The sequence below is a fragment of the Columba livia genome, chromosome 1, assembly GCF_036013475.1.
Source record: "Columba livia isolate bColLiv1 breed racing homer chromosome 1, bColLiv1.pat.W.v2, whole genome shotgun sequence".
NCBI lineage: Eukaryota > Metazoa > Chordata > Aves > Columbiformes > Columbidae > Columba > Columba livia.
In genome coordinates, this window is record NC_088602.1 from 50,843,412 (window position 1) to 50,870,565 (window position 27,154).

Sequence of the window (27,154 nt, forward strand, 5' to 3'; positions counted from 1 at the left end):
CTAGAGTGAATAGAGGACAATTTCCTTCATCAGCTGGTAAATGAGCCCACCAGGGGCAAGACCCTGCTAGACCTACTGTTTACAAACAGAGAAGGGCTGGTGGGAGATGTAGTGGTTGGAGGCCGCCTGGGGCATAGCGACCATGAAATAATAGAATTTTCAATACTCAGAGATGCAGGGAGAACCATTAACAAAACCTCTACGCTGGACTTCCGGAGGGCAGATTTTTGCCTATTCAGAAGTCTTGTTCAGAGCATACCCTGGGAAACAATGCTTAAAAACAAGGGGGCCCAGGAGGGTTGGACATGCTTCAAGCAGGTGGTTTTGAGTGCACAGGAACAGGCTATACCAGTGTGCCGAAAGGCTAGCCGGCAGGGAAGACAACCGGCTTGGCGAAACAGGGAGATTCTGAATGAAATCAGAAATAAAAAGAGACTTTGCCGACTGTGGAAAAAGGGGCTGGCTACTTATGAAGAATTTATGGAAATAGCTAGATCATGCAGAAAAAAAATCAGGGAAACAAAAGTGCAATTTGAAGTTAATTTGGCCAATTCTGTCAGGGATAATAAAAAGTCCTTCTTCAAATATGTTAATAACAAAAGGAGGGGCAAGGAAAACCTCCATTCTCTGTTGGACTCTGAGGGAAATATAGTTAACAAAGATGAGGAGAAAGTTGAGGTACTTAATACCTACTTTGCGTCAGTTTTTACCAGTAAGACAGGTGGCCCTCAGGACAACTCATCTCTGGAGGTGGTTGACAGAGATAGGAAGCCAAACAGGCCCCTTGTATTCCAGGAGGAAATAGCTGGTGATTTACTGAGCCATCTGGATCCTCACAAGTCTATGGGACCAGATGAGATCCATCCTAGAGTGATGAGGGAGCTAGCAGAAGAACTTGCCAAGCCGCTCTCCATCATCTTCCAACAGTCCTGGCTCACTGGGGAGGTCCCATATGACTGGAAATTGGCCAATGTTACCCCAGTCCACAAAAAGGGCTGCAGAGCTGACCCTGGCAACCACAGGCCTGTCAGCCTGACCTCGGTGCCTGGCAGGGTTATGGAGCAGATCATCCTGAATGGAATCACACAGCACCTTCAGGATGGACAAGGGATCAGACCCAGCCAGCATGGGTTTAGGAGGGGCAGGTCCTGTCTGACCAACCTGATCTCCTTTTATGATCAGGTGACTCACCTGGTGGATGAGGGGAAAGCTGTGGATGTGGTCTATCTGGACTTCAGCAAGGCCTTTGACACTGTCTCCCATAATATACTCTTGCAAAAGCTGGTAGCCCATGGCTTGGACAAGTGTACTTTACACTGGGTTAAGAACTGGCTGGAGGGCCGGGCCCAGAGAGTGCTGGTGAATGGGGCTTGCATCTAGCTGGCGGCCAGTCACTAGTGGTGTTCCCCAGGGGTCAGTGTTGGGTCCAGTCCTGTTTAACATCTTTATTGACGATTTGGATGAGGGAATTGAGAACATCATCAGCAAATTTGCTGATGACACCAAGTTGGGAGGGAGTGTTGACTTGCTGGAAGGCAGGAGGGCTCTGCAGAGGGATCTGGATAGACTGGAAAAATGGGCTGATTCCAATGGGATGAAGTTCAATAAGGCCAAGTGCCGGGTGCTGCACTTTGGTCACAACAACCCCCTGCAGCGCTACAGGCTGGGCGCAGAGTGGCTGGAGAGGAGTCAGACAGAAAGGGACCTGGGGGTACTAATTGACATGAGCCAACAGTGTGCCCAGGTGGCCAAGAAGGCCAACGGTATCCTGTCCTGTATCAAAAATAGCGTGGTCAGCAGGACAAGGGAAGTGATCCTTCCCCTGTACTCTGCATTGGTGAGGCCACACCTGGAGTATTGTGTTCAGTTCTGGGCCCCTCAGTTCAGGAAAGACATTGAAGTGCTGGAGCAGGTCCAGAGAAGAGCAACACGGCTGGTGAAGGGACTTGAACATAAGACCTATGGGGAGAGGCTGAGGGAGCTGGGGTTGTTTAGTCTAGAGAAGAGGAGGCTTAGAGGTGACCTCATCACTCTCTATAACTACCTGAAGGGAAGTTATAGCCAGGTGGGGATTGGTCTCTTCTCCCAGGCAGTTAGTAACAGGACAAGGGGGCATGGGCTTAAACTCTGCCAGGGGAAATTTAGGCTGGATATTAGAAAGAAATTCTTTACAGAGAGAGTGGTCAGGCATTGGAATGGCCTGCCCAGGGAGGTGGTGGACTCGCCGTCCCTGGAGGTTTTTAAACTGAGATTGGACATGGCACTTAGTGCCATAATCTAGTAAATGGACTAGAGTTGGACCAAGGGTTGGACTTGGTGATCTCTGAGGTCTTTTCCAACCCAGCTGATTCTGTGATTCTGTGATATTATCTCCTGGTAGACCTGATTCAAGCCCATTGGGTCTAGATAAAGATCAGAGTTCAGACATACTGTGTTTAGATTTTCCATTTGGATAGCTCCACAATCAGCATACAAAGGATTTTTTTAGTATTCTATCTCTGAGGCACTCAGCATTCCTGTTTATTGTACAGAGAACCTCAAGCTACCACCTTTGGGTAGCCAGTTCTATTTGGGATTGGATAACTGAAAAACAAGTTCTGTGATAAATAACTGGGAGATGACCAAATTTTTCTTTTTATTTGAGTCTCCTGACAGGTCTATCCCTCTGGCATCAAGGAGATAAGCAGATTTTACTGGTTGAATTAGATTATTAGTATCATGAAATGCTCAGAAAGCAGGTGGCTTAAAGAGCCTGGATATGAGGCAGGCAGCATGTGGAAGGCCTCATTATGCTGAATTAAGAGGATCTCTTATGCTGCAGATTCTACCTGTCAGGGAGCAGAAATCTGCTTCAGTGATTTATATTTGTGATTAGCTGGATTCTCTGCATGAGAAGCCGTCCAATTAATCAAAGACTTCTCAGATATATAATTGTGTCTCTTGGATTAAATTGTTTTTTTTGCAAGACAAATGTAGGAATGCAGACAAAACTTCTTAAAACATAACAGTAAATCTAATATGGCACCTTACAGTACCAGCAGATTTAAAGGTTACTCTTAGAGCTAACGAAATAGAGCTCTTTGGCTTTCTGCCTTCACTGCATCCACATATGTGAATTGCTTTCTATTCTGCTTAAAAATATAATACTTCTAGATCTGATTTTGAAAGCAATGTGTTAGATAGTTTTTCCCATTTCAAATAGCTATTCAGAATAATAAATCTAAATCATGCTTACTGTCATGTATTTGAAATCAACAGTATTAAACCAAGCTTGAACATGGCATAAAAAAATAGTGAAAGGAGAAAGTTCATGCTGTAGTTTGCTTTTTTCATTTCATTTAAATTGCTTCTAGTTAAATAGGCAATCACCAAAGAAAGGATTAATTTACAGCATAGTGAGGGTTATGTAGTTCTGCATCAGATTCAAAAAAAATTATGCAGGGAAGAGGTACCAAAGCAGAATTGAGAAAATTAATGACTACTTCTTGTTATTTAGGTGTATGTACAGACATTCTATCTCCCTTTTAAAATAAATGCTTCTATGACCTGTAGAATAGTGCTCAAGACTGAGCAGTATGAAAGACTGTAGTTGCTGATAGAAGAAAGAGAAACACTAAACCCAAAAGAAATAAGTAGAGAGAAGACAGGAGAACACATAGATGAAAAGCAAAGCAGAAAAAGGTATCAGAGACAATAGAAGATTTGAATCAAATATAATTGAGCATCTCTGAGTGAAAATACGTTCTATGCCAGTACAGCAGAGGCTTGTACCATGAGATACAGAGCACTGGCTATGTTGTGTATAATGTAAGGTGTTCTAGATTTGTCTCAATACTCCAGCAGCACAACAGAACACAATCTGTCTTGGAACTGTCTCACTTCAAGATGGACTAGAATACTGATGGAGCTAGCAAACAACGTGAAGATTACTGTGAAATATGTATTTGTGAATTTTGAATGCATATAATCACAGCATGTCTTTCTGATCAATTATGTACTTCCAGTCTGCAGTGGATTTGGATGGGATAGAGCTAATTTTCTTCACAGTAGCTCATATGGCACTGTCTTATGGCTTTGTCACCAGAATAGTCTTGATAACGCACCAGTGGTTTAGATATTGTTAAGCAGTGATCACCCAGTGTCGAGGCCTGTGTTTCTCACACTGTCCCACCAGCGAGTAGGCTGATGCTGCACAAGAAGTTGGGAGAGGACACAGCTGGGACAGCTGACCCTAACTGACCAAAGGGATATCCCATACTATGTGATGTCATGGTCAACAACAAAAGCTACAAGGAAGGAGGAAGTAGAGGATGTTCAGAGTTAAGGCATTTGTCTTCCTGGACATGGCTAACACCTGCCTGATGATGGAAAGCAGTGAATTAATTCCTTATTTGGCTTTACATGCATGCACAGTTTTGTTTTTTTTATCTCAATTCACAAAATTTTTACACTTCTGCACTTTTGATTTTCTTCTCCATCCCACTGTAGGGGAGTGAGTGAGCAGTTGTGTGATGCCGAACTGCTTACAGGAATTAAGTCATAACATAGTCATAACAGTTGTATTAATAACTGCAAGGGTCACACGATGGTTGTTTCATTATGCATGCACACCACACATATATTCTATGATATCTCCCAAATATTCATTAAAATACACAACTGTTGTTTTAGCTTTAGAAACTTATTGTTCCTCCAGGCTCTGTACTGGGATGAGTACTACTTAATATCTTCGTCAATGACATAGACAGTAAGATAGAGTGCACCTTCAGCAAGTTTGGAGATGACACCAAGATGAGTGGTGCAGTTGACATACCTGAGGGATGGGATGCCATCCAGGGGGACCTGGGCCAGCTCAAGAAGTGGGCCCATCTGAATCTTATGAGGTTCAACAAGGCCAAGTGCAAGGTCCTGCGGCTGGGTCAGGGCAACTCCTAGTATCAATACAGGGTGGGGGATGAAAGAATTGAGAGCAGCCCTGCAGAGAAGGACTTGGGGGTACTGGTGGATTAAAAGCTGGATGTGAGCCAGCAATGGAGGTCCTCGTGGACAGCAGAATGACCATGAGCCAGCGCTGTGCCCTTGTGTCCAAGAAGGCCAATGGCATCTTTGGGTGTATTAGAAGGGGTGTGATTAGTAGGTTCAGAGAGGTTCTCTCCACCTTCTACTCTGCCCTGGTGAGACCACACCTGGAATATTGTGTCCAGATCTGGGCCCCTCAGTTCAAGAAGGACAGGGAACTGCTGGAGAGAGTCCAGTGCAGAGCCACGAAGATGATTAAGGGAGTGGAGCATCTCCTGTATGGGGACAGGCTGAGGGAGCTGGGTCTCCTTAGCTTGGAGAAGAGGAGACTGAGGGGTGACCTTATTAATGTTTACAAACATATAAAGGGTGTGTGTCACGAGGATGGAGCCAGGCTCTTCTTGGTGGCAATCAGTGATAGGACAAGGGGTAATGGGTTCAAACTGGAACACAAGAGGTTCCACTTAAATTTGAGAGGAAACTTCTCAGTGAGGGTGACAGAACACTGGAGCAGGCTACCCATGGAAGTTGTGGAGTTTCCTTCTCTGGAGACATTCAAAACCCACCTGAATGCCTTCCTGTGTAACCTCATCTAGGTGTTCCTGCTCCAGCAGGGGGATTGGACTAGATGATCTTCTGAGGTCCCTTCCAATCCCTAACATTCTGTGATTCTGCGACTCTGTCAATGTGTGCTCAGAAAGCCAACCATGTCCTGGGATGCATAAAATGCAGAATGGCCAACAGATTGAAGTAGATGATTCTGCCCTTTTATTCTGTTCTGGTGAGAACCCACCTGGAGTACTGCTTCCAGCTCTGGAGACCTCAGTACAGGAAAGACATAGACCTGTTGAAGAGGGTGCAAAGAAGGGCCACCAAGATGATCAAAGGAATGGAACACCTCTCTTATAAGAACAGGCCGAGAGAGTTGGGGTTGCTTAGCCTGGAGAAGAGAAGTCTCCAGGCCATCCAGTACTTAAAGAGGGCTTATAAGAAAGACTGGGAAAGACTTTTTAGCAGGGCCTGGTAAAATCGGACAAGGATTAATGGTTTTAAACTAAAAGAGGGTAGATTTACACTAGATATAAAGACATTTTTTACAATAGGTGTGGTGAAACACTGGAACAGGTTGCCCAGAGAGGTGGTAGATTCCCCATCCTTGGAAACATTTAAGGTCAGGTTGGATGGGGTTCTCAGCAAACTTATCTAGTGAAAGATGTCCCTAGTAGTTTCAAGAAGATGGACTAGATGACCATTGAAGGTCACTTCTAGCCAAACTATTCTATGATTCTGTGATTTAATCAATTCAATTTTTGAATATTTTAGATAAGATAGAGACCTTCTTGGTTTTGTGATTTGCAGTATATTGTTTCATTGTATTTACTCTGCTATACATCTGTTATTAGTCAGTGATTGCATTCATAAAGTAACATTTTTTATATTACAGTTTAGTGAGTCCTTGGGCTATATGAGATCATAATGTGATTCTTAATAGGGAAGCTTAGGTTAAGCCCCTTTGTACAGTAAGCACATTTCTTATTTGATTCTCTGAGTAAACATTCAACAACGAGAATCTGGGCTAATCGATGTGGTGTACATTAACATTGTTGATTCATACAATGCATTTTAAAACAGATTTGTCATACCAAAAATGCCTAAAATTCAATGATTATTCAATGATTATTTTGAAGCTAAGCCGCTGAAGATTTGCCCCAGACTGACCCCTTCTATCTCACATTCCTGAGGGCCAGTGAAGTAAAGAAGGCATTCTGTAATTCTACCTTCTCTGTATCCTCCGTCACCAGGGCACCCACTTCATTCAGGAGTGGACCTACATTTTCGCCAATCTTCCTTTTGCTGCTGATGTACTTGAAGAAGACCTTCCTGTTGTCCTTGACATCTCTAGCCAGATTTAATTCCAAGTGGAACTTTGTGTTCTCAAATAGTCTGTTCTCAGGGGAACGACAAAATTTTGACAAAACCGTTGCAGACCTTATTAAACACTTACCACTAAGTGATAAATTCCATGGATTTCCACAAAGGAATTGGTATTGCTCAGCCCTTTTTTTTTTTCTCCCTGTCCTTCAGTCTAGTAATGCAAACAGAATTCAAGCACCAGTAATCCTCAAGTTTGTACTAGGTAGGAAAGTATAAGATAAAAAGTCAATCAGCAAGCTTAGTTTTTTGTTTATCTTGTTTTGTTTTGTTTTGTTTTCTGATCTTTCTTTGCAAGCAGTAAAGTGACCTTTCTCATTGTCTAGTGTATATCCGTATTTTGCTTAGGTATATTACTTATAATTTTCAGATACGCATCAACAAAGTAGAGGGACATATTTGTTTTTTGGTTTTTGTTGTTTGGTTGGTTGGTGGGTTGGTTTGTGCTTTGTTTTGCTTTGTTTTTTTCTGAAATTCAGGACTAATTTGTTAAGTGTGAATTCAAACTAAATGTCAATGGAGCTGAATAAGTGTTGTTCAAGGGTAAAATGTATCAGCAAGAAACCAAAAAGTCCCAGTAGAAGCAAGTCATAATAAACAAAGCCAAAGGGTGATTATTACAGATGAGTCTTACCCTAGATAACAAGAATTTTGACAATGTGAATGCAAACTGATTTAAATCAGATTATCTACAAGATGAAGTGAGAATGATACAAGACAAACATTCCACTGAAAACACTTTCTAAACGTAGAGGTGATGGTTAATGAAAAGACATTATGTAAAGAGGTTAAAGAATACCTGTCAGTGGACATTGAAAAGAGCAGGTCAAACAAAGAATAGTTAAAGTGTAGAATATTTAGCTTTGGGGAAATGACATTTTGAGAACACTTCATATCTTATTTTATGTGGAGCTATGATTCTACAGTAGGTAAGAATCTTTACTAAGTGCTCATTTAAAAAAACAAGCTGATTTTGTCTTGATTGAGGAAGAAGAAACTTGCAAAGTCAGAATTTGTAATGAAATAATATGTTAAAAGGGATATTTTTTTTTTTCACTAACAATCTTCCACATCAAACGTTATCAATATACCATAACCATTACAGTGATGAAAACAGGATCAAAGGCTTCATACTCATCAAAACTGAACATACCAGTGAAAACATCCTTTGACAGGACTTTGTTCTTGTGAGGAATTTTGTTTAATCTAATTAAGATATTTATTTAAATTTATTTTACTAAAATGTTGTAAACCAGTGTTCCTAATTAACATCGACAAGATAACCAAGAAATCAGACAAGATCAAGAACCTAAAGATTATCCACTGATAATGCCTGGGAGATAAAAAAATTTCTCTAAGTAAAACATTTTTTCACTAAGGCACTTAGAGGCAAAAAAAGCTACCCAGAAAATAATAGTTGTTTGCTGATTTTGTGCGTTTTTTTTGGTTGGTTGAGTTTTTTTTTTGTTTGGTTGGTTTTGTTGTGTTTTGTTTTGTTTAATCCATCTTGTCATGGGACTTATAAGTGAATGTGTGAAACCTTGCAGGCAGCAGATAACCACATCATAGGTCAGCATTCTGTTCTGTCTTACTGATTCCTTCCTACAGTATCACTGCAAGAGCACTACTGTTCTCTGTTCCAAATACATGAAATTGTTGCATCTGTATGATAGGAGTACAGATGACACAAAAAGATTGAAGGCAGAAGGCGTCCAAAAGCTTGCATCGTAAAAAAAGAAATATTATTTTTTCATTTGTAGCTGAAATTATCTGCTTTTAATTATAGCAATACACATTTTACTTTGAATCAGCATTTAAAGAATAAAATATATATATAATATTAAAGAACCAGGGCATAATGCTCTACAAGCATTCTGCCAGAGAAGGAAAGAGAACTTTGAGGCTGTTTAGATATACACAAATGGATTTTAGGTAAAATAATTTTATCATTTCAGGAGAATCAATGATTTTTTAATCAGGTGAAAACACTCATTCTTTATGAAACTACACAATACAATATACTATTATTCAATATTTTATCATACTATATGTTGTTTATGTCTGTAACTTGCATAGTATAGAAAGATAAAGTGAGTCAAATAGAAAAGAAAAAACTAGTTTCAGTTCTATTTTAAGTAAGAACACAAGCTGAGTAAACACAGAGAAAGAACTGGTGGTCATAGATCTATTTGATTCCTGTGTGATATTAGTATATTTTTTCTACCATTCAATGACAATAATTTTAATATTAGCATGGGTGAAAAACAGAAAAAAAAAAAAAGTTTTGAGGAGAAATAAGTTGATGAAGAGTCAATGTCTATTTCATATGTGGGAAGCCTGTAAATCTGGTATCTGGGCAATCTCATTTAACATAGGAGTTTGGAGACCCAGAAAAAATGCAGTTATACAGCTTTCACATACACCTGTTAAAACCTAGGGGAATATCTCCTAATTTAAAGAATAAATATTTTGTCTAGTTCGTAGGGTTAAAGAAGGAGAAAAGCTTTTATTAATTCTCAACAAAAGGTTTAGTTGCATTAATAAATTGGATCCTCAGTTCAGATTCTCTGTATCTTGTAATATAGAAGTATTTATGTGGATATTGTCAAATCATACACCTTTTCAAGGATATTATCTGTTTATGTTTTCTTTTGCATAAGTTAAGCAATTAAATATCCTTCATGTTAATTTTATTTATCCTATGCAAATAGATAGTGAACCATCTTCCAGAATTAGATTTTGGTTTGCATTTCTATATATTTGTATATCAAGTACAAAACAACTTGTATTCTTGGAGCTGTGGGATTTTTAATTTGACCTTTTCTGTTAAAATGTCAGTTTACCACTATGGGGCTTACAAAATACAAGACCTCTCATATGCGAATTGTCTTAAGTAAAGTCAGATATGTCGGTTCCTAGAATGTGTGTAGGATTACCTGAGATTTTAATTTTGTTTTGTTTGGTTTTCAAGCCAAAAATATAGCTTCTTTTGCTTCCCTTTCTTCAAAAGTACTCCCCAATTTTACCAGTGAACTTGTCTAAACTATCTCCTATTGCATCCATTTATCTTAAAACATCTGAAGACAACTTACCAGTGTTTGCTTTCTAAATATATTTTAAGTAGATCTGACTTCTTTGTTCAGAAAAATTATGTTTGATATTCAGTTTCACTGGGGGAATGAGGAATGCTATAACACATACTGGAAAGCAGTACACTGGGTAAAACTAATGTGCAGGTGTAAGAACAGTAAGGTCTGTGATATTCAAAGACCTCCTCAGCTGTCAAGTCTCATCCAAAGTCCACTTAAAGTCATCAAATGTTAATATCTATTGTCTAAAGAGATTTTGAAATGAGATGAGATGTTAGTAACTGTCATAGCACCAGTGTTATCAGAAGCTGCTACCAGGGTTTGGTGGATTTTTGTTGTTGTTGTTTTTCTTCTCTTTTGGGGGTTGTTTTGTTGTTTTTTGTTTGTTTGTTTGTTTTTGTTTTTAATTTATTGCATGCTACATTATGTGAATAGTGGGATATGTTCATGACTGAGGTCATAACAAATCATGCCTGATGGTTTAGTCACTCTTATCATCCTCTGTAGAAAATATTTTGTAATTCAGAGGGAACTGGGTGGACATGAAGAATTAAAGCGTACTAAGAACAAATCCAGGGTAAAAAAAAATTATTGATCGTATCACTACTCTCACATTGCTTCCTGGAACAAAGCAACTAGAAGTCATTATTTGGATCAATATCATAAGTAAATAGCTCAGCATGTAAAGTTCTTCATGTGAATAGGTACTTTTTGTTAATGGCTTTAAGAATTAAATTTCTTTTAGGTATCTAATTTTATTATTGACGTTACATATTACACTTCCTTTGTACTAATCTCACATGTGGTGTCAAAATCAGATACCAAGTACATTAGTGAAGTTTTATTTGCAGTATTTTAATATCCCATGGGTTTCATTTTTCACTTACAGATGCATTTTAATTAAGCGGTACAGGAAAACAGAATCTCTGCATTACATAAATGACAGCTCATACTTTTAAGAATTTTAAATAACTGTACATTGATAAAAATAAAATTAAAATATTTAAGATGTGAGTTTATTGGTGTTTATAACATTATTTATAGTGATATTTTTTTCCAACTTTTTTATTTTTCGTCAAGCTTATTTTGCGAAACAGTCATGCTTTTATCTGTCACTCTGTTGTAGGGTTTGATTACTTAACACACTGACTCCTGCCCTTTGGGCCATGAGGTGAATGCTGAAAACTTTTTTGTGCTTTAATACTGAATCTTTCTGCGTCATCTTTAGACAGCCTTATTTCTCTCAAGATCTAGAATTTTGTGCATTTTTATGTAAACTGAATCAGAAAGTACTTGACAGCTCCCTGACTTGTATATATAATGTATACCATGCCTGGACCAATGTCCTAACCATCCTTCAATCTGTGTCTAGTTTTCCAAGCAAACTACCTAGTCTGAAGTAACAGATTGGAAGTTCCAGATAATCTGCACAAAATGTGATGGGCAAGTAACATTTCAGTATAAAACAGGATGTTAGAATATCTTACAGGATAGACGTACCTCTATCAATCATTTGAAATACACATATACAAGAACTGCATGTTTTACTGATACCTCCCCCCCCACACCCCCACCCCTTAAACAGGTACACTTTAATGAGGTATGATTGCAAACAAAAACTGATTTTAAAAAGACAATGTGAAATATCCCCCAAATGGGAACTTAGCCTTATTGTGATATTTAGGTATCTTTAGAAACATATAAATAGTCACACTGCCTCCTCTTCTGAAGCATTCTCCCACATGAGGCCTGTCTTGCATTTCAGCCAGAAGCTCTTCCTTTTCTATCCAGGCCTCTGCTCCTTGTGTTCAGCCTTTTCAACAACGAATAACAAGCATTTTTCTGTTACAAGAAGCTTGCTTTTCTTTCTGAGTTCTTAGGCACCATCAGAAATATTCCATGGACTTTTGTCTATGCTTCAAGAACTATTGTAGCTTCTCCTCAGAGAAAACATATTTCCTTAAAACAACTGACAACAGTCTTAATTTTCAAAGTCCTATGTCTCACTTTAACTATTAATACATGTGTTCCAAAATCTTAATCTCTTTTTGATGTCATCAGCTACCACTGACAAACTTTGACGGGGGATGTTTCCCAGCACAGGAACTTGATCATATATACACCTTTAAAAGGTTAGAACAAGTGTTTGTCAAAGTCTTGTCTTAGGCCAGCTCTCCCAGTCAATATTTTTCATGAGTTCAGAGCTGACTTAGAGTAAGAAACATTCCCAATAGACATTTGTGTACGACTACCCTGTTTTGCAGTGTTTAATGGAATTAATGCAGGCTGTCCCATGACAGCTGGCCTCAGTGTCATTTAATTTGTCAACCTATATATAGTCCCTCAGCCCTTCCGAAACAGATATGGAAAAGACATATTTCAAGAAGGACATTCTTCAAACAACAAGTTTTCAGACTGTAGGTATTAAAATAAGTCTTGTGCCACAGAGCAAACACATAAGGAGAGTAGAAACACTTTCAACCTTTTAAAGACATCAGCTGCAGAAGGGTGAAGTATTGACAACTAATTAAGTATGAGTTAATATGAGATGGCCCACAGTCAAAACTACTGTTGTAAAATCAAGTGTAACATTTCATAATGTTCATTTTGTAGCAGAGTATAACAGAGATTTGTTTATAAAAGACAATAAAGGACAACTTTTATGCCCTGGACATATTGCCAGGAAAATATTATCCAGTTGACAGGTACTACTGCAGTACAGAATGAAGGACACTGTTAAGTCCACTTGGATTAGGTAACTGACATTTTATTAAGCAAATACCTTATTCTTTGTCATAGAAAAAGATTTTTTACAATATTTTTCCAGTCTTCTGAAGGACAATGCCTTAAATGTGTACGAGAAGTATAAAAATAAATAGAGGAGATTTTACTCACTGAAAGCAATACTTATGAATAATTTAGTATTTGTATAGATGCTGCAGAAATGAGAAAAGTATGAGGTTTTCTACAGTGCTGGGATGTCTCTTTGAACTTAATACTATGATCATTGAGGATATAGCTTAGTGGAAGAGCAACAACACTTTATATTTACTTCAGTCACATCTGGATGCCTGCAATAGTAGCATTTCAACATGTAGGAATTTCAACATGTTTGGCCTTTTGTGTGTTTACCTTCCTCATGCTTGAAACAGTGTGTGTATTTATTTGCTTTGGATTTTTTTTTTTTTTTTTTGAAAGATGTATATTAATGGCAAGTGCTAAGAATTCACAGCAAATAATGCATCTAATAAAATACAGAAAAGAAAAAAAATCCTCAACAACTCAAACTGACAGATTTCAATTAACAATGAAAGTGCTATTTCCTAATCCTTCCAGTCAGCCCTTTGATTAATTTGTTATATTTTGGATTTATTTGGTAGTGTTGAAAAAGCAGTCCTTGAATAGGTTTAACTGTAGTATTTAGTACCAGCACGTTCTTGAAAAGGTACTTACAAAAGATTACAAAATGTTTCTCATAAGGCAGTCACAAACTAACATAAAACTCAGTACACATCTTTCAGATGCTTCATGAGGCTCATGCCATCCTTTCTGTATAAGAATCCTGCAATTCTGCAGCCTGAACTAAGCAGGTTCGTAATGTTCCACACTTAATGAAGCAAGCTGCAGGGTCTTTCACTGCTGTATGATTGTTTCACAGATTTTTGGCACAAATGGTACTTTTGCTAATAATGACTGTACTGTTTTCTTTAACAGCATGTTTTGAAGTCTGACTAGTTTATCTAGAGCACACTAACGCACTTTATTGCAATAAAATAGATACTTAATTTGAAGTGGACATGCTTGGGAACCAACAATGCCATTTTCTAAAGCTTGAAACCAAAAGAAATACCAAGAACTGTGGAAACAATATGGAAAGACTAGCTAATTCACTTTTAAGGAGACACTTCAATTATTTATTGACCGAATAACCTTTCTCGATTTCCAAACGAACAGTTTCAAAGAAAAATCATTTCACATTTTTAAGGAACCACTTCCACTAGTACTTTATTTGTTTTTTTTTTTTCATTGTTCAGGACTTCAGAAAGGTAGCAGGGAAGAAAAAAAGTTTACTTTTCCATTGTGAATAGCACACTAAGTCTGGTGCTTGGATTTTAGGGTCTGCTAAATATTTTATACAGATTTATTTAATGGTAATTTTTGAAACTTCTACATTACTTTGTTATTCCACAGAGGTATTCTAGCTGTAGGGTCTGGTATTAAGGAAACAAGCTAACTGTATTTTAGTATTTACATTGGTAGAATTCCCATTGAGGGATATGAACATCATCTTTTAATTAGACTCATCCAAAGCCATGGTTCTTGAAAAGCAGAAATGACAATTTGAATAATTTTTGGAATAGAATATCTACACATAGTGCAAAACACTACTACTAAATGGACAGCATTACTTAAAAAAAAAAAAAAAAAGTGCTGTAATGAATTGCTATCAAAGCCAACAGGGCCATGCAGATTACATATAAATATATATGAACAGATCTCAATAAATTGCATTGATCATTGCTTTTTGACACTTATGGATCGGGGAAAAGTCTGACACTGAAAAATGTAACCATAACCTTGATTAGCTGACAGAAGGTAAAACCACAGACATTAATAGTATTACTCCAGACTTAACAACAATTCAAGTGGCAGCACGATTTATGATTCAAAAGCAAGTGCATGTGTGTCTTATTAAATAAGAAAAAAAAAAAAAGTGTAGGAAATTGAGTGACTTTTTTAATCAATGATTTTATTTTTTTAATCAGTGCCTTTGAACATAAAGATAACACTTCTCCTAGCCAGGAAAAATATTTAATGAAGTTTTGAAAAATAAATATTATACTAACAGATGACAGCTTTAAAGAAGAGAAAACAGAATAGGAAACCTCAAGCTAATAAAATATGACAAGGCATAACATTGCAACTAGAGTGCCTGCAGCACATTAAAAAGAGAAAGAAATCAAGCAAGACAGTCTAATAAATATAAAATGTTTCCTCTTCTTCTCTTTCTTTTTGTTGTACAGGTTTTATCTCTTGTTGTGAATATTTAAAGATGAAAGCAGTAAAAGTATCCCAGTTGTGTGTGTTCATAGTTATGTATTCTGAACACTGTTATTCAAACCCTAGAACTCCTGAAAGCATAATATAAACCACTGTTGTTTATACAATTTTAAGACAATAAAATAAAGGGAGTTCGTAACAAGGAATCAGTCAATAACTTGATCATAGTTGGACTGCTGGATAGAAAATAAATATATATTTTCTTTATAAGTATCATTATATCTGCATTATGCTTGCTTGCAAATCCTGCTTAGAATTCTTACCAAAATTTGTTTAAACTTCTGATAAACAATGATTGGAAAGTACTTAACTGTTACTCTTTTTGGATTCTGTCTCTTTTGCTGTTACTGTTTGATAAATTATCTTTGGTTTTCTTGGGTTTGTTTTCAACTTATAACTAGGGAGAATTCTTTTTTCAAGTTTAGACACTTGGTTTTTCAAATACGTTTTTCCAATATGTATGTTGAATTACACAAGTAAAACCACAACAACATCCTATTGTTTAACAGCTTGAGTTTTAAAATTTAAGGCTCAGGCTCTGAAAACTATGTAAACTAATACATTAACAGATGATTCAGTACTTTGCTGAATATGTACCTAAAAAACAGTGCCTTATATGTATACAGTCTATAATAATATATTTTGATCTAAAATGTCTATTAAAAGTACTTTAAAAGTACTTTTAAAAGTCTACCTTGACTTCAGTAAAGCTTTTGACACAGTCTCCCACAGCATCCTTACAGCTAAACTGAGGGAGTGCTGTCTGGACGATCGGGTAGTGAGGTGGACTGCGAACTGGCTGAAGGGAAGAAACCAGAGAGTCGTGGTCAATAGGATGGAGTCTAGTTGGAGTTCTGTATCTAGTGGAGTGCCTCAAGGGTCAGTGCTGGGGCCGGTATTATTCAATATATTCATCAATTATTTGGATGAGGGAATAGAGTGCACTGTCAGCAAGTTTGCTCATGACACCAAGCTGGGAGGAGTGGATGACACGCCAGAAGGCTGTGCTGCCATCCAGCAAGACCTGGATAGGCTGGAGAGTTGGGCGGGGAAAAGTTTAATGAAATTTAACAAGGGAAGTGCAGTGTCTTGCATCTGGGCAGGAACAACCCCAGGTTCCAGTATAAGTTGGGGAATGACCTATTAGAGAGCAGCATAGGGGAAAGGGACCTGGGCGTCCTGGTGGACAGCAGAATGACCATGAGCCAGCACTGTGCCCTTGTGGCCAAGAAGACCAACGGCAACCTGGGGTGTATTAGAAGGTGGGTGGTTAGTAGGTCGAGAGAGGTTCTCCTTCGCCTCAACTCTGCCCTGGTGAGACCACATCTGGAATATTGTGTCCAGATCTGGGCCCCTCAGTTCAAGAAGGACAGGAAACTGCTGGAGAGAGTCCAGCACAGGGCAACAAAGATGATTAAGGGAGTGGAGCATCTCTCTTATGAGGAAAGGCTGAGGGAGCTGGGTTTCTTTAGCTTGGAGAAGAGGAGACTGAGGGGTGACCTTATTAATGTTTGTGAATTTGTAAAGGGTGAATGTCACGAGGATGGAGCCAGGCTCTTCTGGGTGACAGCCAATGGTAGGACAAGGGGTAATGGGTTCAGACTGGAACACAAGAGGTTCCACTTAAATTTGAGAGGGAACTTCTTCTCAGTAAGGGTATCAGAACACTGAAACAGGCTGCTCAGGGGCTTGTGGAGTCTCCTACTCTGGAGACATTCAAAACCCACTTGGACACATTCCTGTGTGGCCTCGTCTAAGTTTTCCTACTCCAGCAGGCGGATTGGACTAGATGATCTTTTGAGGTCCCTTCCAATCCCTAACATTCTGTGATTCTGTGATTCTGTGATTATTGCTTAACAGGAAAGGACATAATAACAAGAAACACAACACACATAGCATTAGGATGACCTTTCATGTTTCACGTTTCCTGTTGATTTTGTGCTTTTAACACTGAGACTTCTAAAGCAATAGTTCTTTCCTAAGGTCTTATCCTAGGACACTAGTCATTCAATATTCTGAGAGCCTCCTGTGTGCAAAAGGAACACAAAGCAAGCCTTTACTAAAAAAGAACTCCACTGAGGTCATTCTTTGACTCACTGAAGTGTTAAAAAATTCCAGAATTTAGAACATACTGAAAATGTAAATCTTCTGCCTGTCTCATACACAAAATAGTTCATTCTTCAATCACATGACCACATATTCTTATACCTCTCCCCAACAGAATCATAGGATCATATAATACTTTGGGTTGGAAGGGACCTTCAAAGGTAATTTAGTCCAACCCCCCTGCAATGAGGAGAGACATCTTCAACTAGATCAGGTTGCTCAGAGCTGCTTCTATTTATAAGCAGGCTGTATCATAGTTTAAGGAGAACCTATAACTTTTTATTTTCACTACTGTATATCTGGCACTTGGCATTATTATTTACTGCATGCTATTCAAACTCTTGTTTAAAGACAGGACTATTCATTTTCTTATGGATCTTTATAGCACTGTCTTTAACATCCAAGTACTTCATAAACATTCATACATCTCTGTTCACAAGTTTCTGAGATAAAGTGATACTATTATCCCCCTGCTGTAGCTTTCAGGCTTCAGTTACAATCTGCTTTCCTCAGATATAAAGATACACCAGATATATGGGAACATGACTTAGATAGATTTAAGTGGAAATTAGATACTTGTACACTCAAGGTCAAAAATTGATTAACATTGCTATTAAAATTGACAATGATTTTTGTGAAAACTTGATTGAATGAAAAAATAAATTAAAAATTGACATAATGTGCTATAAACTAATAAACAAAACCAATGTAAGACAGTTTTTTAAAAAGCTTTACCACAGTACTGTTGTTTGGCTTAATTTTACATTGTCCTGGGTCTTCTCCAGGCTGAACAACCCCAGCTCTCTCAGCCTGTCCTCTTAGGAGAGGTGTTCCAGCCCTCTGATTGTTTTTGTAGGCTCCTCTGGACCCTCTCTAACTAGTCCATGTCTTTTCTTAAGTGACTGAAAGATGTTTCATCAGCCAGCCCTGGATGACTTCCAGAGACTCTTTCTAACTCAAATTAGTCTTTGAATCTGTTTTGTGAAGATACTTCAGGCAAAATTCAATTAATGACGTTTATCTAAATCTAAGTCTTTTGATCTCTGTTATCTATAGAATCAATATAGTTTATGATATAAAAATTAGGTCTGTCTCCATATGATTAAACTGCGTAATTGCATACTATGTACAAGTATGTACTATGTACAGTGTTACATACTTTAGAGGTCTAAAGTAATTGTAAGTTTCCGGTTTAACAAAAAAAAAAAAAAAGTTACAAGCGATTTTGGAGACACAGACAAACCTCTCTGCAAGAGATGTCTGTCTCTCAGCAGTCTAAGATGAAAAGGTTATAGTCCTTGATAAGTGACTGAAATTAGGTGGGTTGCTGATCTGCCCAATCTTTCTTCTAAATTACAACATTTTGCCCACAGAAAGGGGAAGTAATGTAATTCATATAATTGCAGGCATTCCTAACTAAAGCATTCTGGTTTCCAAACTCGTCACACTATCTTATCTTAAAAAACTGCATGAGTGTTAAAAGGATTGATGACATGAATCCCATAATTGGTGTAAAGAATCCATAGGCTATTTACAATGGTGCTCCTGTTCTACAGTAGTGCTCCATTTCTTATTGCAAGGTGGAGGTTCTCCTACTCTGTAGATCCCACAACTCAGATAAAACATTAGTGTCCTAAAATAATTTCAGAGTCTGAAGTATAGGTTTTGTTTTAAGCATGTGAATATCTTTTAATCAGATAACTTCCTCTCATGAATAAAAAAAAAAAAATCTGTAGTGCTACATGTTGTCAGTTTTTCACTTTTCTGCCAAGAAAGAATAAATCATTTCCTCCCATAAAGAAAATGGTTGGACAAGATTTCAGAATATTTAATAGAAGTGAACAGTATCCTATCTTGATCCCTAAGATGAAATACATCCCACTCACTTTCTTTAGTCATGCTAAGGATCATTATGATCAGGGATGGACTATTTCACCACAGAACAGAATGATCTCCATACCTTATAATTTCTTTTTCATGTATCTACAAATGGTTTAGAGCTGAGGATACAAACACTTCTATTTAAGCCATATTGCATAAAGCAGTTGCAGTGGAACTTTCACTATTTTAATTGTAACCAACAGTGTTATTCCAGAGTTATTAATTTAAAACCAAACATCAAAACAGCATTTCACACATTAAAAATCTCCCCCCCCCCCTTTTTTTTTTAGCATGAAATGCCAAGTGCAGCAGAAAAGTGTAAAGAGAATACTTAAAGAAAAAATAGAGCACCGTCCTGAAATCTTGTTATGTAGGTAAAGTGCTCATACTTGGGCAGGAATTGTGCTACTGTAACAGACATCGTGGAAGAGGATCACTTACTTAAGAAGCAGGTCTTCCTATTTAAATAGCAGTCTTTTGAGTCAAAGGTAACTGAGATTAAGTCTTTGATAGATGATCAGTCTTAGATGCTTAGCAATCTCACCTTTATGTAGATAACCTACTAGTGCAAAGACACAGTCTTTACATTTTGCAGTGTTACTTTGTTGTCTGTTTTTTAATCAAGGAGAGTGCCCTGTGATCAATACAGTGATGGTTTTATGCTAATCATCTGTCATTTATTCATAAACCTGCAGATGTTAGTCTTCTAGAAGAACCATTTGCAATTCTTTCAATGTATAATAAAATAGGGTGAAGTAATTTCATCCTTCATCCTTTCATCAAAGCTGTAAAACTGTTACACATATTGCATGACAAGTTTTTGCCAATGCTGTGTTTAAAAGCTGTACAGTTTAGTTAGTAGTAGTTGTAGGATAAGGTCATTTTCTTACAGCATTGCTTTGTAACTAGTAATTTAATTTCACCCTCTGACCACATGTGCCCTAATATATACCACAGTTGCCTATTAACACGTGTTACCTCTTAAATGGTAGCATGTGATATGAAAAATAGTCAAGCTATTTTTTTTATACAAAACCATTTATGAAACCTGCAAATCTGAAATAAAATAATTCAGAGAAAACCAGTGACTTAAATTCACATTAAGCCATTAAATGCTCAAACTCGTTTGCACCAGCTTTTGCAATACCCTTAACATGTATTTGATTTAGATAAAACTCACCAGTTCTGCAGACAGGCCCAGGGTCTTTCATGTCCCATCAGCCACAGCAGAAGAAGACCCCCCTTGGTGCAAGATTCAGCCTATCAAATGCCATTTCTGGCAGGAGCCCCTGGAATCTTCCAGAACCAGCTGCAACAAGGGTCCAGATTTAACACAAACAAACCCAAAGCAAATAAGCAAGTGAAAAAACCCACAGAAAACTCAATATGAGTCTACACCCATAATTAAAGCAGAATGAATTCTGATTCCAAATGACTCCCCAATGATAACTGGTGAAATTCTTATAGATATGAGCACAAATCTTAATATTAACACAAGAGAACAACAAGAAGTGTTTGCTGGATGACAGCATATGGTCCTTTTCTTCAGACATCAATCTTAACCCTAATAATAACCAGGAAACCACCGTGCCTGTGTTCCACACAGACCCTGTACTTCCTGAGTCAAAACTTAATATGTTCCACAGCACCTGAAGAAAATTTCTGAAATAAACTCACACTTAGAAAAAAAGCCAAATTATTTCCAGTTCTCACTTCCCGTATGTGGCAGGTGCACACCCTCCTCTCTCTCTGGCTTCCCCCCCCGCCTCTTTTGGTGTGGAAGGTGCACGCACACCCCCACCCTCTTCCCCAACACCTCCTGCCTCTCCTGTATAGGCTTTTGTTTAACCATCTGTCAGTTAGCTAGGAGAGGGGAAGAGGCGCCAGAGAGTCGGGAAGTTTCTGGGCGCTCACAGCCAGAGTGGGGGGTGCCAAGAAGTTTCTGAGCACCCATAGCCAGAGTGGGGGAGCAGAGAAACTTCTAGAATGCCCACAGCCAGATCTGATACATTTATAAAAAAGGGACTACCTACCGAGGCATGCTCTTTGTGTGTGTCCTCTTGGAGCAGCGGGCCGAGAATGCTGTTGTCGAGAGCTCTTCCCTTAGGCAGGATCGCTGCCTAAAATAATCTCCTGGGATTGGGACTGCCTCACCACACCATGTGGGTGAGCAATAACCTACTTAATAGTTCCTCACCGCATAAGTGAGTGTATTTTCCTTCCCGATTTCCTCACAGGAGTTGCAGGTTTTTTTCCACACTAGACAAAGTGAGGGTATTCCGTGCTTAAATATGAGCACATGTATTTGTTTCCTAAAGTCAGGGACGGCTCTGACATTGTTTTTGTGAGCCACGTGTATGCACACTGCGAATCTCCATTGTTATTATTTGCTGCACCCCAATAATTTCCTCAACTGATATTTGAACCTGTATTTATGCTATTGGAGTGCTAAAACCCCGTTCCTTACTGGTTAATTTTCTGCACCTTTTTGACCAGAATAAAAGCTTGTTTTGGACCTTGGTGTCCACTTAAAACTAACTTCAGGATGCCTCCATGACATCATACAATTCACCAGTCTGACTAGTCTGTAAATCTGACGGGAGATGACATTTAACTTCTCCTGAAATAGTAAAGGAAGTGGCAGCCTCAGTGAAGCAAGCATTATAGAAAGCAGAAGCTGAAATTCCACCTGAAAAGTGCCAGAGATCAAGTAAGGAAGTAAAATTTTTAGGCACTTGATGGGTTGCACTGGACACCCTAAGTGAAACAGGACAACTACAAGGGCCTCAATCTAGGAAAGAACTACAGCAGTTAATGGGAATGTTGGGATACTGGAGAAAATACATACCTGGGCTTTCTGTCAGTGCTTGCCCACTGTACTCACTTTTGGAAAAGGGAAAGTCACGGAACAGGAACTCAGAACATAAAGATCAGTCAAAACCCTAACACAGGAATTAAAAGCATATCAGTCATTGGGATCGGTACATTCCCAAAACCCTACAATAGTAAAAGATACTTTTGCTAAATGTGATACTTACCATAATCCATTTCAAACCGTCCCTGACTAAAACACAGAGAACTTCACTATTCGGCTCGACTGCACTTAAAGAGACAGACCACACATATTCTAAATAGGAAGAAAGACTTTTTAGTCCAAGCAGTTAAAGGAATGGAGCCACTAAGGGGCAACCTGTCTGGAAAAATCCTGCCAAGACTTCTATTTTTGTTTTTTTTTCTTTCCAGGAACAGTACTGGAAGTGATACCAGCACACCTCCTCTGGAGACTGCGTTAACTGTGAAAGGATTGCTTATCCTTCTTGCAGTGGTAATCTTCTCCAGCATGATCTAAATTCAGTTCACACATCAACAAGCCTGACACATCGGGTGGAGACCCTCACTTCCTTCATTTGTGCTAATCAGTATGATAACTATAGTATATTCTACACACACAGCTGAGAAGCATGTATGGTGCAGAATCTACTGTGCAGGGTAGTATGAAGTTAAACACTTCCCTGATACCCACCACATTCTCATCAGTGCCCATGGACTTACTAATCCGTTCTGTGTAAACATTCTCTAACCTCTTCCACCATGGGTATATCTTCCTCATGCGTAGTCTTCCTCCCTGGTCCATGGGATCTAGGATTTCTGAAGACTAGTTTTATTAGTAAAGACTGAACCAAAGAAAGTATTAATTTTAAAGGTAGATTTAGTATTTTTATTCATATATGCAGTAGTTTTAAAAACTGAGATCAAGTCTAAATTGAGTTTATTAGTATTAGCATCATGAAAAAAAACATAATGCTAGCTATGGGTTATTGATCTACACCTCTTAGTAAAGCACAATATTCATCCATAAAAATGACAAAAATAAAAAAATATATAGATATATTTATTTATAAACTCATATCTTTATCTTTATATTTATTTATATTTATCTATAATATTATATATTATACATTTATGGATAATATTATATATAATATTTATATTTATTTGTATTTATTTTTATATATTTATATTTATAAGATCATATTTACCTTTAGATGTCAACAGTATAGCTGTATGTAGTACTCAGGTACGCTCTTCAAGCCCTGTTTATATTCAATGAAGGACAAAAAATATATATATATATATGACACAGCTTGTCTGCCAAAATACAAATTCATACTTTAGAATGTATTCCAACTTGGGTGACTACTCAAACAAAAATCACAACATTCAAATTGTATATAAAATAAAAGCACAGACATAGACAGTTCAGCATTACACTGCTTGATATTGCAAGTTTTATACTTCAAGACACCTAAGTTTTTCTCAAAGCTTTTCCTTTAACTGTACACAAAAGAAATCAGTGACTTTGTATCATTTTAACCAAACTATGCATTATAATTTCTTAAAAGTTCCCAGACATCAGTAAAAATCTGATATTTTCTACTACTCTACGGAAGTCTATTGAGTAAACTAACAGAAGAGTACTTAAACTTTGTGGAAAACAAGTTGTCTTCTGGAAGTCATATCCTTTTTATCCTCTCAAAACAGTCAGGATAGCCACAGTGTTCAGAAACTGATACTTTACTGCTAAATTTATTTTTAATGTTAGAAGTGATACATTACTAATCTCTCTCTTTAAAGATAATTTGAATCACGCAATTTGCATCCACATTATTTAATTAAAAGGGATATTAATCTGGGGAATCTTCTTATCAATTTTCTAGCAATTTAACATCTATGCAATTAACAAAGATCTATCTTTTGTTTAGTGCTTGAAACCGTCATCATTCTTATAATATGATGTAAGACAGCCTAGACCAAATCTGTGATGTGCCATTTATTATTCATTTATTCATATATTGGAGTATCAGAGAGTTTAAAAGAACTGAATAATTGCCTTTGCAAAACTGATGACATTTTTAGAAACAGCACACATTCAACATTTTTACTAGTTTACTTTGATAAAGATGGTTGAGGTACTCAGCTTAGAAAATTTTAGAAGCTCTTTTCCCTGAAGAGAAGACAAGGAAACTAAAATTGTTTATGTAACTCTTGTATCACCGTGAAATCACCTTGTGGATTCATTAATGTTATTCAAAATTTGATATACTAAAGCAATATGAGTAAGGTAAAAAAATAAAGCATTAATTTACAGTAAGAATAAATGATGCCAATCTTGTTAAGGCAAACAAGAAAGAAACAAAAGTAAAAGCTTGTGAGCAGCTAGGTATTCTAATAAAAAATATTAACAGGACTTTCCTCCTCTGCTGTAGATTGAGCAGTTTACTTAGAATTATAACCATGATGTGAGGCTTCTTGGTACACTATTTATTTTAAATAATAACTGTGGTTTCAAAGAAACAAGTCAGAGATCTTTAAGTAAAAATATTACTCAGCTCACCTAATAGCTCTATACACCGATAGCATCCTATCCTAAATAAGCTATAACCCTTACTCAATGTGACTGAATTTGCACTGGTATTTCAGAAATGTCAGATAGGAGCTTCTTCCTCAAATTCAGAAGTGATGCAAGGAAAACATTAAAATTAAAATAAATAAATAATAATAATAAAACAAAGAAAAAACAAAACAAAATAAAAACAAACAAACAAACAAAACCACCAACAACAACAAAAGAAACAACAACAAAAAAAAACAAAACAAAAAACTGAAGGTGAGGGGGAAATTAGTTTTTTTAGCATCAACATAACTATTATGAGAATGCTGGACGTTGCTACTTAAAGTCAAACTTTCCTGGAATTTTGAGCAAGAGGAAGAAGGAATACATTCCATGGGAGAAATTAATTTATGATCCTCTGCTTTATGTCAGCAAAATGTTTCCTAACTTCTTAATGCAGGTGATAGTCTATGCTGAAATGATGCATGAAGTCTTTAAATTTACATGAAACACACTGTTATACCAAGGTTATTTAATCACTTTATGTAAAACTATTGTGTATTATGAATATTTAACAAAAGAACAAGTAAAATAAGACCAAATTTTGCTTCCTATCCTTTCTGAAAAAAAAAAAAGCGTCAAATAGAATATTAATTGATATAATATCAGAAGAAAAAAATAGGAATTTAAAATAAGCAATAAATTTAGGAGCTTTGGTTGATATAGACTAAACATTTTATTGAAATAATTAGCACTGGGAGAAACATCACCAGCCCTTTACTGCAGTCATAGAGTAGTTTGAATTGTAAGGGACCTTCAAAGGTCACCTAGTCCAACCCCACTGCAATGGGCTGGGACATCTTCAACCAGATCAAGTTGCTCAGAGCCCTGTCCAGCTTTGCCTTGAATGTATCCAGGGATGTGACAATTAGCACCTCTCTGGGCAGCCTGTGGCAGTGTTTCACCAACTTCATTGTAAAAAATGTCTTTCTCATGTCTAGCCTGAATCTCCCCTATTTTAGTTTAAAACCATTACCCCTTGTCCCATCACCATGTGCACCTTCTTTAAACAAAAATTATCTAATCTTATTTTCCGGGCTATACACAATAAATATAGGCTATTTATTTTGTTGATTGTACAGGGTGTATTCTACCACTTGAATCAGTTTTTATTTATTTTTATTTTATACTGTTGGTTCCTGATGGAAAAGGAGTAAATGTATGGCATATGTTATAAAAGAGAACATGTACCACAATCAGAAACTGTCATGCCATAAAAAGTACATATTATTTCAGAATTATGCCATAAAGCCTTTCAAGACCAACATAATACATTGTAATATTGGAGATCTGCTGATTCTGGAAATGTTGGGGATGAGGGCATGCAGAAATACCTGGTCTCTCATTGTTGACTCTGCCCCTTCTCATATACTAAATTACATTAAAGCTACAACTATGCAATATACTTTTGTGAAAGCTATTTTGCATGGATGCAGTATGAATATGGAAGACAGCTATTTACAGAAAATAGTGAAAAAAATTGTAGAACTCAGAAAACATAAGGTAGTACATGTTACTTTAACAGTTACTATAATGTTGAATAGAAGTTGTTCACTATTATTTTTCTCTGTAAAATCTTTCTAGTTTTGTTTCTTCGTGTTTTTTGTTGTTGTTATTGGTTCTTTTTCCATTAAAAAGAGTAATAAAATTATGTCCTTGCCTCAATGAACCTCTAAGATGAAGGAACTGCTTGCCTTTTACATTGTAGTGAGTCTATTTTTAAGCAGGACCTGAGTTTGAATCTTACGTAGGAGATGCCAGAGAGAAGCTAAGTCATGAGCAGTTTAGAACAGCAGTATTGCAATAATAACTTATGAATTTTGGTAGCACTAGGTAAAACTTAGTAGAGATGAAACAGAGCTTCATCTCTGACACTTAAGTTGTGGTAAGTAACTTTCTCTTGTTACTAATCTGTCAGTTACTAATGCAAAGTTCTATAAAACAGATCAAAAAGGTAACTGCACAATTTACAGCAGCATAACAAATATGAGGTAGTTTTAACATTTAACAGTAAAGTGTGCGATGATTATTTGAGCCTTCTCCTAGACACAAACAGAGCAAGGGACATCATAACTGAGTTTCTTAAATACCTACTTTTCTGTTGTTTTGGCATGGTAAGAAGTATCACTCTGTTCTCTTTTGAAACGCTGTCTTGTTAAAACTGCGTATGAGTGTTCCCTAGAAAAGGGAGAACTCTGATTTTTCATTTAGTAAGCTGAGTGAATTGTACTACCTGGTATTCAAAAGAAAAATTGCCCTTTATCCCCTATTGTCCAACACAAAATTACAAATGGATTAATGTGTTTGTCTCTTCCATTGGTTTTCCTTGCTTATTTCTTTGTCTATTCTACTGAAACAAATTGATCTGATGACTGAATATCTATATGCAGTTATCCTGTCCTTACAAGATGACTTACATCCCTACAGGACAGGACAGGACTCATTCTACTAAATTTAAACTTGTATAACATACACCTCTATATTCAGGTTAGTTCCCCTAGGGTTTGATTGTCCTGTCTGAAAAGAAATAGACTCTTTTAAAATAAAATTCACCTCATTCTAGAAATAGTCCAGATATACTGCTCCTTAGAAGTGCCTGTCTGCCTTCATTAAT